Source organism: Cnephaeus nilssonii (genome assembly GCF_951640355.1).
Source record: "Cnephaeus nilssonii genome assembly, chromosome: 18".
Taxonomy (NCBI): domain Eukaryota; kingdom Metazoa; phylum Chordata; class Mammalia; order Chiroptera; family Vespertilionidae; genus Cnephaeus; species Cnephaeus nilssonii.
The window spans coordinates 25,135,928-25,147,414 of NC_137089.1; positions in this window are offsets into that span (position 1 = coordinate 25,135,928).

The following is an 11,487-nucleotide window of genomic DNA, read 5'->3' on the forward strand; positions in this document are numbered from 1 at the left end:
TAACCTCCATTAGTCTTCCCAGGAATAGAGGCCATGGTAAGTGCACACTGCTTCATACCAGCCTCCTCCCTCACTCCCTCACTCACTATCCTCTCTTCCTCATCAGTTCTGGAGTTGTAGGGCACTACCTCGCAGTCTTTAATGTGCACATGAATCATATGGCGATCTTGTTAAACTGCAGATTCCGATTTAGCCTGGCGAGAGTGAGGCCTGAGATTCTGCATTTTTAACAAGCTCCCCAGAGAGGCTGCTGGCCCAAAGACCACCCAGAAATCACTGGAAAAGTGAGTGGAGGAGCCAGCAGTCTCACTGTAAAACCAAGTACAATAAGTCCTTACCTAACGTTGTCAGTGGCTTCTGTGACTTGAAGCAAAATGACATATAATGAAACCAATGTTACCATAGGCTAATTACTACAAACAAGAATTAAGTTCTTAGCATCTCATCAATGTTATAATAGAATGATGTTGAACAAAATGATGTTATTTGTTATTCAAGGACCTCTGTATACACAGGAAAATATTATAAATAATTAAAGGGCTTGTTAGTTGGTCAGTACAACATGAGTGATCTAAACAATGAATATTATAAGAGTTTGTCAGGTTGGGTCTTGAAGCAGGTAGGACAAGGATATTCCCATTGCAGAAATGCTCTTTATCTCTACTTCTTTCTCCTTGAGTTCCCTTGACACCCCACTCTTCCTTCTACCACCATCCCACCCCCCAGCCATATATACTTTGTTCACCTGCTTGGTCCTTTCAATCTGAAGCTAGCTTCTCTGTTGGGACTCATGTCAATTCTCATGAACTGAACAGCCAATACCAGAACCAAAACTTTGAAACAGGTCTAGTGGGAAAGTCACAAGGTAAAATGTAAGGAGAAGATCCAATTTTACCACCTAGAGAAGCTTTTCCTGTTGCAAATCCAGATGCTCCCCATTGAATTCTAATGTCCCTTGGGGCTCTCCCAATGAGCTACAGATCCCCCATCACTTAGGCTCTCTCCTTAGATTGGAAAGAAATCAAGTATGTGTTGGATTTCCCCTGCAGCTTCCAGATTGGCAAGTTTTCTTTAACCTTTGAAAAGACTTCGAAGTTTCTCTTTGAGGGCAGTCGGTGGCATGCACAGCTGATGTCTTTGCTCCTCTATCTGACTCCCCTACCCCAGCTGCAGATATGTAAATTAAGAGAGAGGGAGACACTTTGATATCTGCTGTGAAATAAAGGCAGGAGACTTTAGAAGATGTGCAAAATAAAGCAAATGTGTAATTAGTCAGAAAAGAAGAAAACCCTGTGTGGGCAAATTCCTAGACAGTTTCTTCTTGTCTCCTCTTTCTCCCCCATTTCTTTGGAAATAGGGCTTCCTCTTCCACCAGAATGTGCATCCCTGACTCCCAGTAGTGCCTGTAACTGTCCTAGAGACATTAAGCTATGAGGATGGGAGAAGTAACAGCTTAAAGAACAGAGGCCTTCTGTGCCATGTTCTTAGGCTCTACAGGTTAGCACAGTGCCATGAACAAATGTTAAGAATACACCTGAAGGGTGGCTGCAGAAGCAGTAGAAAGCATTTCATTTTCCATAAGAGCTAACGTTTCTTCTTCTTTTTTTTTTTTTTTGTGGAGCCAAGATTAAAGGGGAAAATTAAATATTAATATTAGGCAGGATGAGTCAACAGGAAGAGGCATTGGATAGACATCTGCTTGGAAGGGAGGAATCAGGGTCAAGGTGAGAATGGAGGTGAAACTTAATTGGGCCATAAAAGATAAGGAAGGAGGTGGCAAAAATAAAAAGGATAAGAGCATGGGTCTTAGAATATGTCTAATGACTACTTCTTAGTGAGTGAGTGACTTTGAACATGCTGCAGTCAATGACTATCCATGTGAGATAGTGTATAAAAGCACTGCATAGTAGGTAAGGAAATAGAAACAACTCTAGGTATTTCACACAGAATAAGATGTAAAATAGAAAAATTAGTTACAAAATGATAGAGAGAGTGGCATGTACTGAACACAGGGGGTGCCACCAAACTTTAAGGCTTCTCTTAGGAAGCTGCAGAAAACCACTTTCACCATCCGAGCTGCCCCACGGCCTCAATTCAGGTTCCCAGACCAGCTTCCCTGGTCACTACAAAAGTTCCCATTTGGTGACAGTGTGCACCAGTCAACAATGACACTGAATCGAAATCCTCTTCCCTTCCACTTTCCAATCTCATGAGAGTACATTTCATTGGCGGGCCCTACATTGCATCTGCACTTAACATCAAGGAGAGACTGCGAATGTAATTTTTAGCTTTCTGGCCTATGTGACATAAGGCAAACTGGAGCTAGAGGTGGTAGAAATGGATGCTGAGAATATCGAGTCCAAGTACTAAGTGCAGTGCAGAGAATCAAGAAAGGCTAGGGTTGCATTAGAGGAGCAAGTCATGTTGGGTGAAGTCAGCCCAGAGATTGGTGTCAGGGCTTTGGCAGATAAGAAAAAAATATATATTTATTTTAAGCTCCAGTGGTAAAAGGAAAAGACTATCACAAGAAATTGGCAAAAGAGGAAACATAACTGCATCTCTCTCCCATTCCTTCGATGAATACTAACCATGGCTTCCATTCCATCTGGCCAGGAGAGTGAAGACACTATCACAGCTTGTGCATAGCCTGAAGCTGGACCCCCTATCTTCCTCCTGCTCACGCACCAAAACGCTGAGGCTCCTTTTCCACTAGCTTTCTTTCTGACTCTATCATCCGGGACCTTCCCCTTCCTGCCCAACCCCCTAGGGTGATAAGTACATTTTCCAGCGGCTCTGGAGTCACGGCTGCTTACAGAGACTGTGCCAATCCAAACAAGTCCAGCTGGAAGGCGCTGCCTCCAAGCCTCCCTTCCCTCTTCCAGTTAAAACCACAGGGGCTTTTGAACCTCACGACCAGCAGACATGAGCTAAAACAGAAGAAGCAAGTCAGTCTCACTTCCCTGGGGAGGAGCACAGAACAATTAGAATGATCTCAGTCCTATTCTTTCACAAACTTGAACACCTTCAAAAATGGCACAGTTGAAGAATAAACAATGACTGAGTGGAGGAGGGATGGAGAGTAGACAATACTGTAAGACCAGAATGCAGCCAAAATGTTTTCACTCTTTCACCTCAACATAGCCTCCACAAAATCAAGGAATGTTTCTGTCTCAAGCATTGCTGTGCTTCTTTGTGCCTACCACACCATCTGGGGTGCAATGACTCTTGTTGAGAGGGAGAGCCTTTTGTCACAAAGAAGTTAATACTCAGCAAATATTTTGACACCCAACACATACTCCCCTATATTCTGTAGCTTCTTCTGCAATTCAGTTGTGCTATATTAGAAGTTCTGGCGATTATCTGTGAATGGAAATGACATGTGTCACTTGTAGGGCAGTTAAAACTCTTTGAGCTTTCACCCTAGCTGGTTTGGTTCAGTGGATAGAGCATTGGCCTGTGGACTAAAGGATCCTGGGTTCGATTCTGGTCAAGGGTGGCATGTACCTCAGTTGCAGGTTTTATCCCCGACCCCTGACTCTGATCAGGACGCATATGGAAGGCAATTGATCCATGTGTCTCTCTCACATAAATGTTTCTCTCTGTCTCTCTCCCTCCCTTCCACTCTCCCTGAAAATCAATGGAAAAATGTCATTGGGTGAGGATAAAAAAAAAAAGCTTTGAGCTTTCTCTATCTTCTCTTCTTTTCCTGCAGCAATCTTGGAAACTATGTCAACAATACACAAGAACCCTGAACCTCTGAGTCATTGGAGACATCCTCCTGCCCCACTGATCTGCAGCAGATTTAACATGAGTGAGAAATAGTTTTGTTGGGCAACTCACCGAGATTTCAGGGTTTATCTGTTATTGCAGTATAGCCCAGACTAGCCTGATTAATAAACACTGAGTAATTCATACATTAATTCAACAGACACGTATTGAGAACTCCAGAGTATTAGTCACAGGGGCAAGAGTAAATTTAGAACCTGGTAAAAAGATAAGCTATAGAAGCAGATTCTAAGAGAATGTGATATTCAAGAGACATTGTCAACCCTTTCCTGACTCCTGTTTTATGAAGTCTTGGGATTTCAGTAGCTATTTGTACAATGGAACAGAAACACTTGGTAATTTGAGACTGCCATATGCTTAGAGAAGACTCAAAAGTGATAACTCCTTATATCTTTATTTACTTTATATTTTGCAAAAGCTGTCATGTGCATAATCTCACTAACTTCTTCTCCAAAACCCTGTGAGAAGGTTGGGTAATACTGTTCCCATTTACCATGGCGGGAAATAAAGTTTAGGCAGGTGAGGACCAGAGAGCTCCTTAGTGACAGAATCTAGTCTTGAACCAAGGTCTTCAGTTTTGAAACCAATGTCATATACACCCAGCTGCTTCCCAATAGACAGTCTGATGTTTAACTTTCCATGGTGCAAAAATACAAATGCAGAAATTGAGAAGTAGGTTAAGGGGAAAGGAATCAGGTAGCCCAAATAACTGTGGTGAATAGTTTTGACATAAAAAGTAAGAATGTTAGCTCTTATTCAGTGAGTGGTAGAAGCCATATGGACCTTAAATGGAAACTCTTCATACTTAATTGATCTTTGCTATGCACCTCACTCCATGACAATTCCTAGGATGTAAGCAAGGAAGAAAGACCAAATACAGACTTTCAGATCTAGAAAACCAAACCCATTAGAAAGGGTCATGGTCGTAAACATGGTCTTCTTGACCATACCTTATGCCTGTTTTTGGAAATTTGCTTCACCCTGGGGTTGTTCTCAATAGAATATGTACCAGGAGGACAACTCCAGCTCATTGTACCATAAAACAATACCTTCTTAGGCTCAGCAGCTGATAGCCACACAAATCTTGTAGCCCCAACTAAAATTTCTCAGTATACATAGGGATCAGCAAAAGTAGGTTTACAGTTGACACAGAGTTTATTCTTATATTATTATTTATTAACTAGAGGCCTGGTGCACGAATTCGTGCATGGATGGGGTCCCTTGACATGGCCTGTGGGGATTGGGCTGAAATCGGCAGTCATCCCGGCCCAGCTGCACCTGCCGCAGGCTTGCACCCAGTCAGTCCTGATCAGGAGAGGCTCACGCTGCCTCAGCAGCAGCGCTTGCCAGCCATGAGCCCTGCATCTGGTGCCCATCCCAAGAGGGGTAAGGGAGGACCTGGATGTGACTGGCCCCCTGGGCAGGCGGTGGGATGCCCTTGCGACCCGGGATCCGGATCCATCCTGCTGACATTTGCCCTGGTTGTCAGGAACCACCTGGCGGCTGCTTTTATATCATTTCTTCCTTGCAGAGCGTGTAGGGAGGGGGAGCGGCCACGGTGTCCGAGGCTAACTTTGGGATGGTGCCGGCAGCACCAGTCCGTTGGTGCCTGGCCTGTTCTCTGGAGACTGGACCTGGAGGACTATTGAGGGAGGGAGTGGCTGCCACCCAGCTGGTAGGCCGCCAGGACGAGTGGGTCAGCTGAGTGGCACTCCCACTGTGGGAGCACACTGACCACCAGGGGGCAGCTCCTGCATTGAGTGTCTGCCCCCTGGTGATCTGTGCGCATCATAGCGACCAGTTGTTCGGTCGCTTAGGCTTTTATATATATAGATTACTGTGTGATTTTTCTATACAAACAACTGTAAACTTACTTTTGCCTATCCTGGTAGTTAGAAGTTTTAGAGACAAAAAGTCCTTAACACTTGATTAGGAGAGTTTTTGGAAGTTAGTCACACAGAAAGGCCATGCATTTCTCCCAGGTCCTTGAATCACTGCCCAAATGAACAAATGTTGAAGCAGCCTCTGGCTCTTGGACAATCTATAAGCCATGAAGTGAAATGACATTAACTTTTTAAGGATCAATCTCGGTATTAATTTTGCATCCAAATCCTACTTTTATCTCTATTTCTGTAACTTTGCTTATAATCTCTCTAGAAATTTCCTCTTGCCTTACAGCTTCTAATGTCTCTCAATTCTTCAAAACCTGACTCAACTGTCTTTTCTCCTGGGAACCTTCCCCTGACCATCCTTACTCACTTCAGACCATATGTTTAACCATTCAATTCATATCTATTGAGTGCTTGCTGTGGTGGACAAACTGTGCTGGGCATTGGGAACATAATGGCAAGTTGGACAGCTTCTGTCATGGGGTACCTTCCAGTGTAACAGACCAGAATATTTGCTTTCTGCTCTCTGCTTCTACAAGAAATTTAAGTAACCTTATGCTGGCCCTTAAAATACACTGCTGACATGAAGGCTCGGCTACCATGGCATAGGTAAGCTCTTTGATGGGAGGGGCCACTCATGCCTTGTACATTTCTGATTCCTGCAGTGCCAGGCAAAGATGTAGGCTGCTTGATTACTATCTAGTGATGTATATAAGTGACTAATATTATCCTGTGTCATATAGAGATAGAAAGTGAGAGGTGAGTAAGTTAAGAAGAGGCTTGTTTAGACTTGGTCTGCCTGGAGCATAGAACCAGAGATTTGTTAGAATGATAAATAATCCATCACAGGCATGGGCTAGGGCCTGTTTATTGCCAATCTCATTAAGGAAGTATGATGGTGAACCTCCTCTGGTTGAATATCTTAGCTTATACTGCCTGTTTAAACATACTCATAAATATGACACTATAAAACTCACAACATTAAAAAAATAGTGAATTCCCAATGCTTGACTTGAGTTGTATGATTTGGCAGCCAAGTGAAGGCCTGTGATTACCTGTACATCTGATATTGGGAATCATCTGGGTTGGGCAAAACCAACAGACCCATAGTATCTAAGAGTTTAAATCCTCTTCCTTTTAGATTATATACTTTTCAGACCTTTTCATTTACAGAATTAGTTGTAAAGGACCCAAAGTCAATTTCCATAATTTTTTTCCACGAATGTAAAAACACATGATTATGCAAATTATGATTATTTTAAAGCCAGAAGAGAACTTTAGGGTGAAACCCATCCCAAACCCTCATTTCACACATAAGAAAACTGAAGCATAAATAACCTAAATAACCCACCAAAGATCATGCAATCAATTAGCATTAGAAGCTGAATTAAAATGTAGAACTCAGTTGCTCAGTTGGTTAGAGCATTGTCCCGATGTGCCAATGTTGTGGGTTCAATCTCAGGTCAGGGCACATACAGGAATCAGCCAATGAATGCATAATAAGTGGAAAAACAAATCTCTCTCTCTCTCTCTCTCTCTCTCTCTCTCTCTCTCTCTCTCTCTCTCTTCCTCTCCCTCTCTAAAATCAGTAAATAAAAAATAAAAATGTAGAATTCCTGATGTTGGTGGTTTACACCACATCACAGTGCCCTATGTCAGGGAGTACCTAACTGCGAAGGTCCAGGAGGACAAAATCCCTGTCTGCTTTACTCATGGCTGCAAGTGCCTGGGAGATAGTAGACCTTTAATGAATGTTGGGAGAATAAGAGAAAGGATAAAGGGAAGGAGGGAGGAAAATCGGAAGAGGAAGGGGTGAGCAAGGAAGGGAGGGAAGGAAGAAAGAAGATGGGGGTAGGGAAGGAGAGAGTGAGAGCAAAGAGAGAGAGAAAGGAGAGGGAAGGAAATATTTCCAAATCTCACTACTAATTCTTATAAGATGGGGGTTCAAGGTGAGGAAAACAAGAATGAATTTTAGAAGGTGAAGGTCACAATTAGGTGGAGCTTTTATTTCAGCTGAGGTATTTGAAATCTATTGCTTGCAAGTACAATGCAGCCCTTGTCAAGGCTGGGGTTTAGATTAGAGTGGGAGAGATGGGGTACAGAATTGCTTGCCCTCAAAGGAGTTCTGTCTCCTGGGGGAGCTAGCTAGGTAGAAACTTCATATAGATGGCAGTGTGACAAGTGCCAAATAAATAGGGCCTGGATTTTGAAGGATTTTTAATGCCTTTGGATTTTGTTCTATAAAGCAACCTTTAGACGAGATTTCTAGGCATAAGCAGTAATATTTAAAATTTGCTATTTGGGTAGTAAATAACAATTTTATAGCTATTGTGTAATTTCAAGTACAAATATCTATTATGACTCATACTAAATTACATTAGCCCATGGGAATATCCTAAGGGTAAATTATATATTTGGTATAAATGCAAGCATTGGAAAATACCCAGTTGAAAATGCACAATTATGTCATTCCTACAGTGCATTTCATATGTGAACCTGAGTTTTCAAATAAAAATGTTCTTGAATGTTGACCAGTACCTGTGAATTGTATAAGATCAAGACATGATTCAGTGTTGAAAACTATCTTGAGATTTATTTACTGTGTGTTGTTCTGGGAGCTAAAGACACAATTTGAATAAGAATGTGGCCCTCACCTTCAATGAGCTCATAGTCTGTGCTAATTGGGTTAACCAAAAAAACAGATGCAGTGACAACTGAGAGCCTTATCAGGGAGCAACACTATGAAAGCGAAAGAGGAAGCAGGATTCTGCAGGGAAACCCTTCATACCAAAAAGCAGATACAAACGTCTGCTAAAGGAAAGAGGGTGGAAGTATGATGAGGTAGAGAGAGCCTCAGATCACAATGCAGATCTGACCAAGTCTCAGCCAACCTGACGATTTAACACTACAAGTCTTGAGTTAGCCTTAGTACCACTATTATGCTCAGTCATTGGCTGGGGCTGCCCCAAAAAGACTGTGGCCTCAGTTTGAAAGCTGAGGCAGATTTGAATGCATTAACAGCTAGAGACTGTCTGCTAATTGCACTCCTTGCAGTTAAATAGCAAGTTCTTTCTTGAAGGGAGATCAAAGTGATGCAACCCCATGGCTGCCACATAGTGTGATCAGGAAGAAGGCAAATAAACAGGCAATTTAAATCCAGGAAGGTAATGACAGGGTGCCATGTGAGCTTAAAGATGGAGTACCTAACTTGATCTTGGGGACAGGAAATAGCTCCAAGTATTTAAGCTGAAGCCAGGGTTATAAGTAGAAGTTAGCCAAATGAAGTGGCTAGAGATAGGGGGAGAGCGCGAACTTTGATGCACAAAGCCTTGTGGGAGAGAAAGCATGGCACATTGCGGGAAATGGCAAGATCTACCGTATGATTTTAGTATCACATTGGGGGAGGTGTAGCAAGAATTGGAGCTGGAGAAGTAAATAGAGGTAAATAATGAAGAGTCATATGCTGTGTTAAGGAATTTGGGCAGCATAACCACATACAAAGTGGCCTGTGGTTTGAACACACAATTACCAACATTTTTTGTTCCGTCAGTAGAGAATCGTCAAGACCTCATGTTCTAATTCTCTGTATTTATATAGATACTAGTGATCCTTCTGAAAAGACAACTATATTACCTATGAGGAATAATGTAATTTATTATTACCCATTTTCACTTTTGCCCAATATTTTTATCCAAGTTCACCTAATTCACTCCCCCCACCCCACCCCCACCACCCCAGGAGAGAAATCACAGGATGGATGGGTTTGGAGGGTTTGGGGTTGGAGAGATTGAGAAGTTTAGAGTCATGAAATCTCAGGGAATCAGAGCAAGAATCTGAAGAACCACTCTGGGTTCCCAGTATCAGAAAATGGGGTGGACCTGGGTCAGGAGCGGGCAGGCTATAGGAGGTCAATGGGAGGAAAAAGGGGACATATGTAATACTTTTAAAAATAAAGATTAAAAAAAGAAAATGGGGTAGAGAAGAGCCAAGAATGTGTTTGCCTACTTCCAATTCAGAGAGTAGTGTTATTAAGAAATGACTCCTGAGATTTCACATCTATGATTCTATGCTGAGGAATAACCATAAATTTAAAGTTGTATAATGATTGCTGTTGAGAGCAATATGATGGCTAACATCTAGCTGGTGTCTGCCGTTACCAAGTGCTAAGTGCTTCACACTTTATTGTATATGGTGTTCAGAATAACCTTGTTGTACCTAAGGAATAGGAAGTATTAATTATGCCCATTTTCCTATCAGAAAATTAAACCTGAAAGAAGTTAAATAACACGTTTGAGGTCACACCATTAATATGCACAAAGAGGTTTAACAAAACATTATTTTAAAAGATCACAAACAATCTAAAAGGAAACTATTAGGTAAATTTTGAGTACGTGTATGTAAAAGAATATTAAGTAGTTATTAGGAAAATGTTTTCAAATTATCTTTCATGATGTTAACAAATATTGATGGTATGGTTTTAAGTGAAAAAAGTGAAATGCCGAATTGCACATACAATATTCATTAATTTTTTAAAAGCAGCTTCACTAAGGCATAATTTACATACCATAAAATTAATCAATTTTAACTGTACAACTCAATGATTTGGGGGAAATCTCAAGAGTTACACAACCATTACTACAATACAGTTTTAGAATATTTCCATCATTTCCCTCCACCCGCCCCCCCCCACCACCACAATTTCTCATGCCTATTGCAGTTAATCCCCATTCCTATGCTCAGCCATAGTCAACTCTGATATACTGTCTCTACAGATTTGCCTTTTCTGGATATTTCATATAAATGGAATCATATAATATGTGACCATTTGCATCTGGCTTCTTTCAATTAGCATAATGCTTTTGAGGTTTATCCATGTTGTAGCATGAATCACTATATGGTCATACACATTTTATTTATCTACTCCCCAGTTGGTGGACAATTTTTGGACTGTTTTTGCTTTTAGCAATTATAAATAATGCTGCTGTGAACATTTGTGTGCAAATCTGTTTTCTTTTTTTTACTACATATCAGTGTGGAATAGCTAGGTAATATAGTGAATGTATGTTTAACTTAAAAAATATGTTTATTGATTTCAGAGAGAGGAATGGAGAGGAAGAGAGAGACAGAAACATCAATGATGAGAGAGTGTCACTGATCAGCTGCCTCCTTCACGCCTCCCACTGGGGACCGAGCCGGCAACCCGGGCATGTGCCCTGACCAGGAATTGAGCCGTGATATCCTGGTTCATGCGTCAATGTTCAACCACTGAACCACACCAGCCGGGCTGTTTAAAATAATCTTTTTTATTGATACTTTAGAGAGAGAGGAAGGGGAAGTGAGAGAGAGAGAGAGAGAGAGAGAGAGAGAGAGAGAGAGCGCGCGCAATGTGATTGGTTGCCTCCATCAGATACCCTGACCAGGAACCGAACCTCCAACCTGGACATGCACCCTGCCTTGGGAATTGAACAGGCGACCTTTGGTGCATGGGATGATGCTCAACCAACTTAGCCACACTGGCCAAGGCTTTTTTAAGAAAGCACAAGCAGGTTTTAAAAATGGGTGTCCCATTTTACATTCCCACCTGTAATTCATGAGAATTCCAGTTCCTCCACATTCTCACTGATATTTTTGTATATATTTTTTATTGTAGCCATTCTAGTAGATGTGAAGCAATAGTTCCTTGTGGTTTTAATTTGCATTTACATAAAGATAATGAAGTTGAAAATTTTTTTAATTTATTGATTTGAGAGAGATAGCAACATTGGTTTGTCATTGGTTGATTCTTGTATGTGCCCTGACCAGGGATTGAACC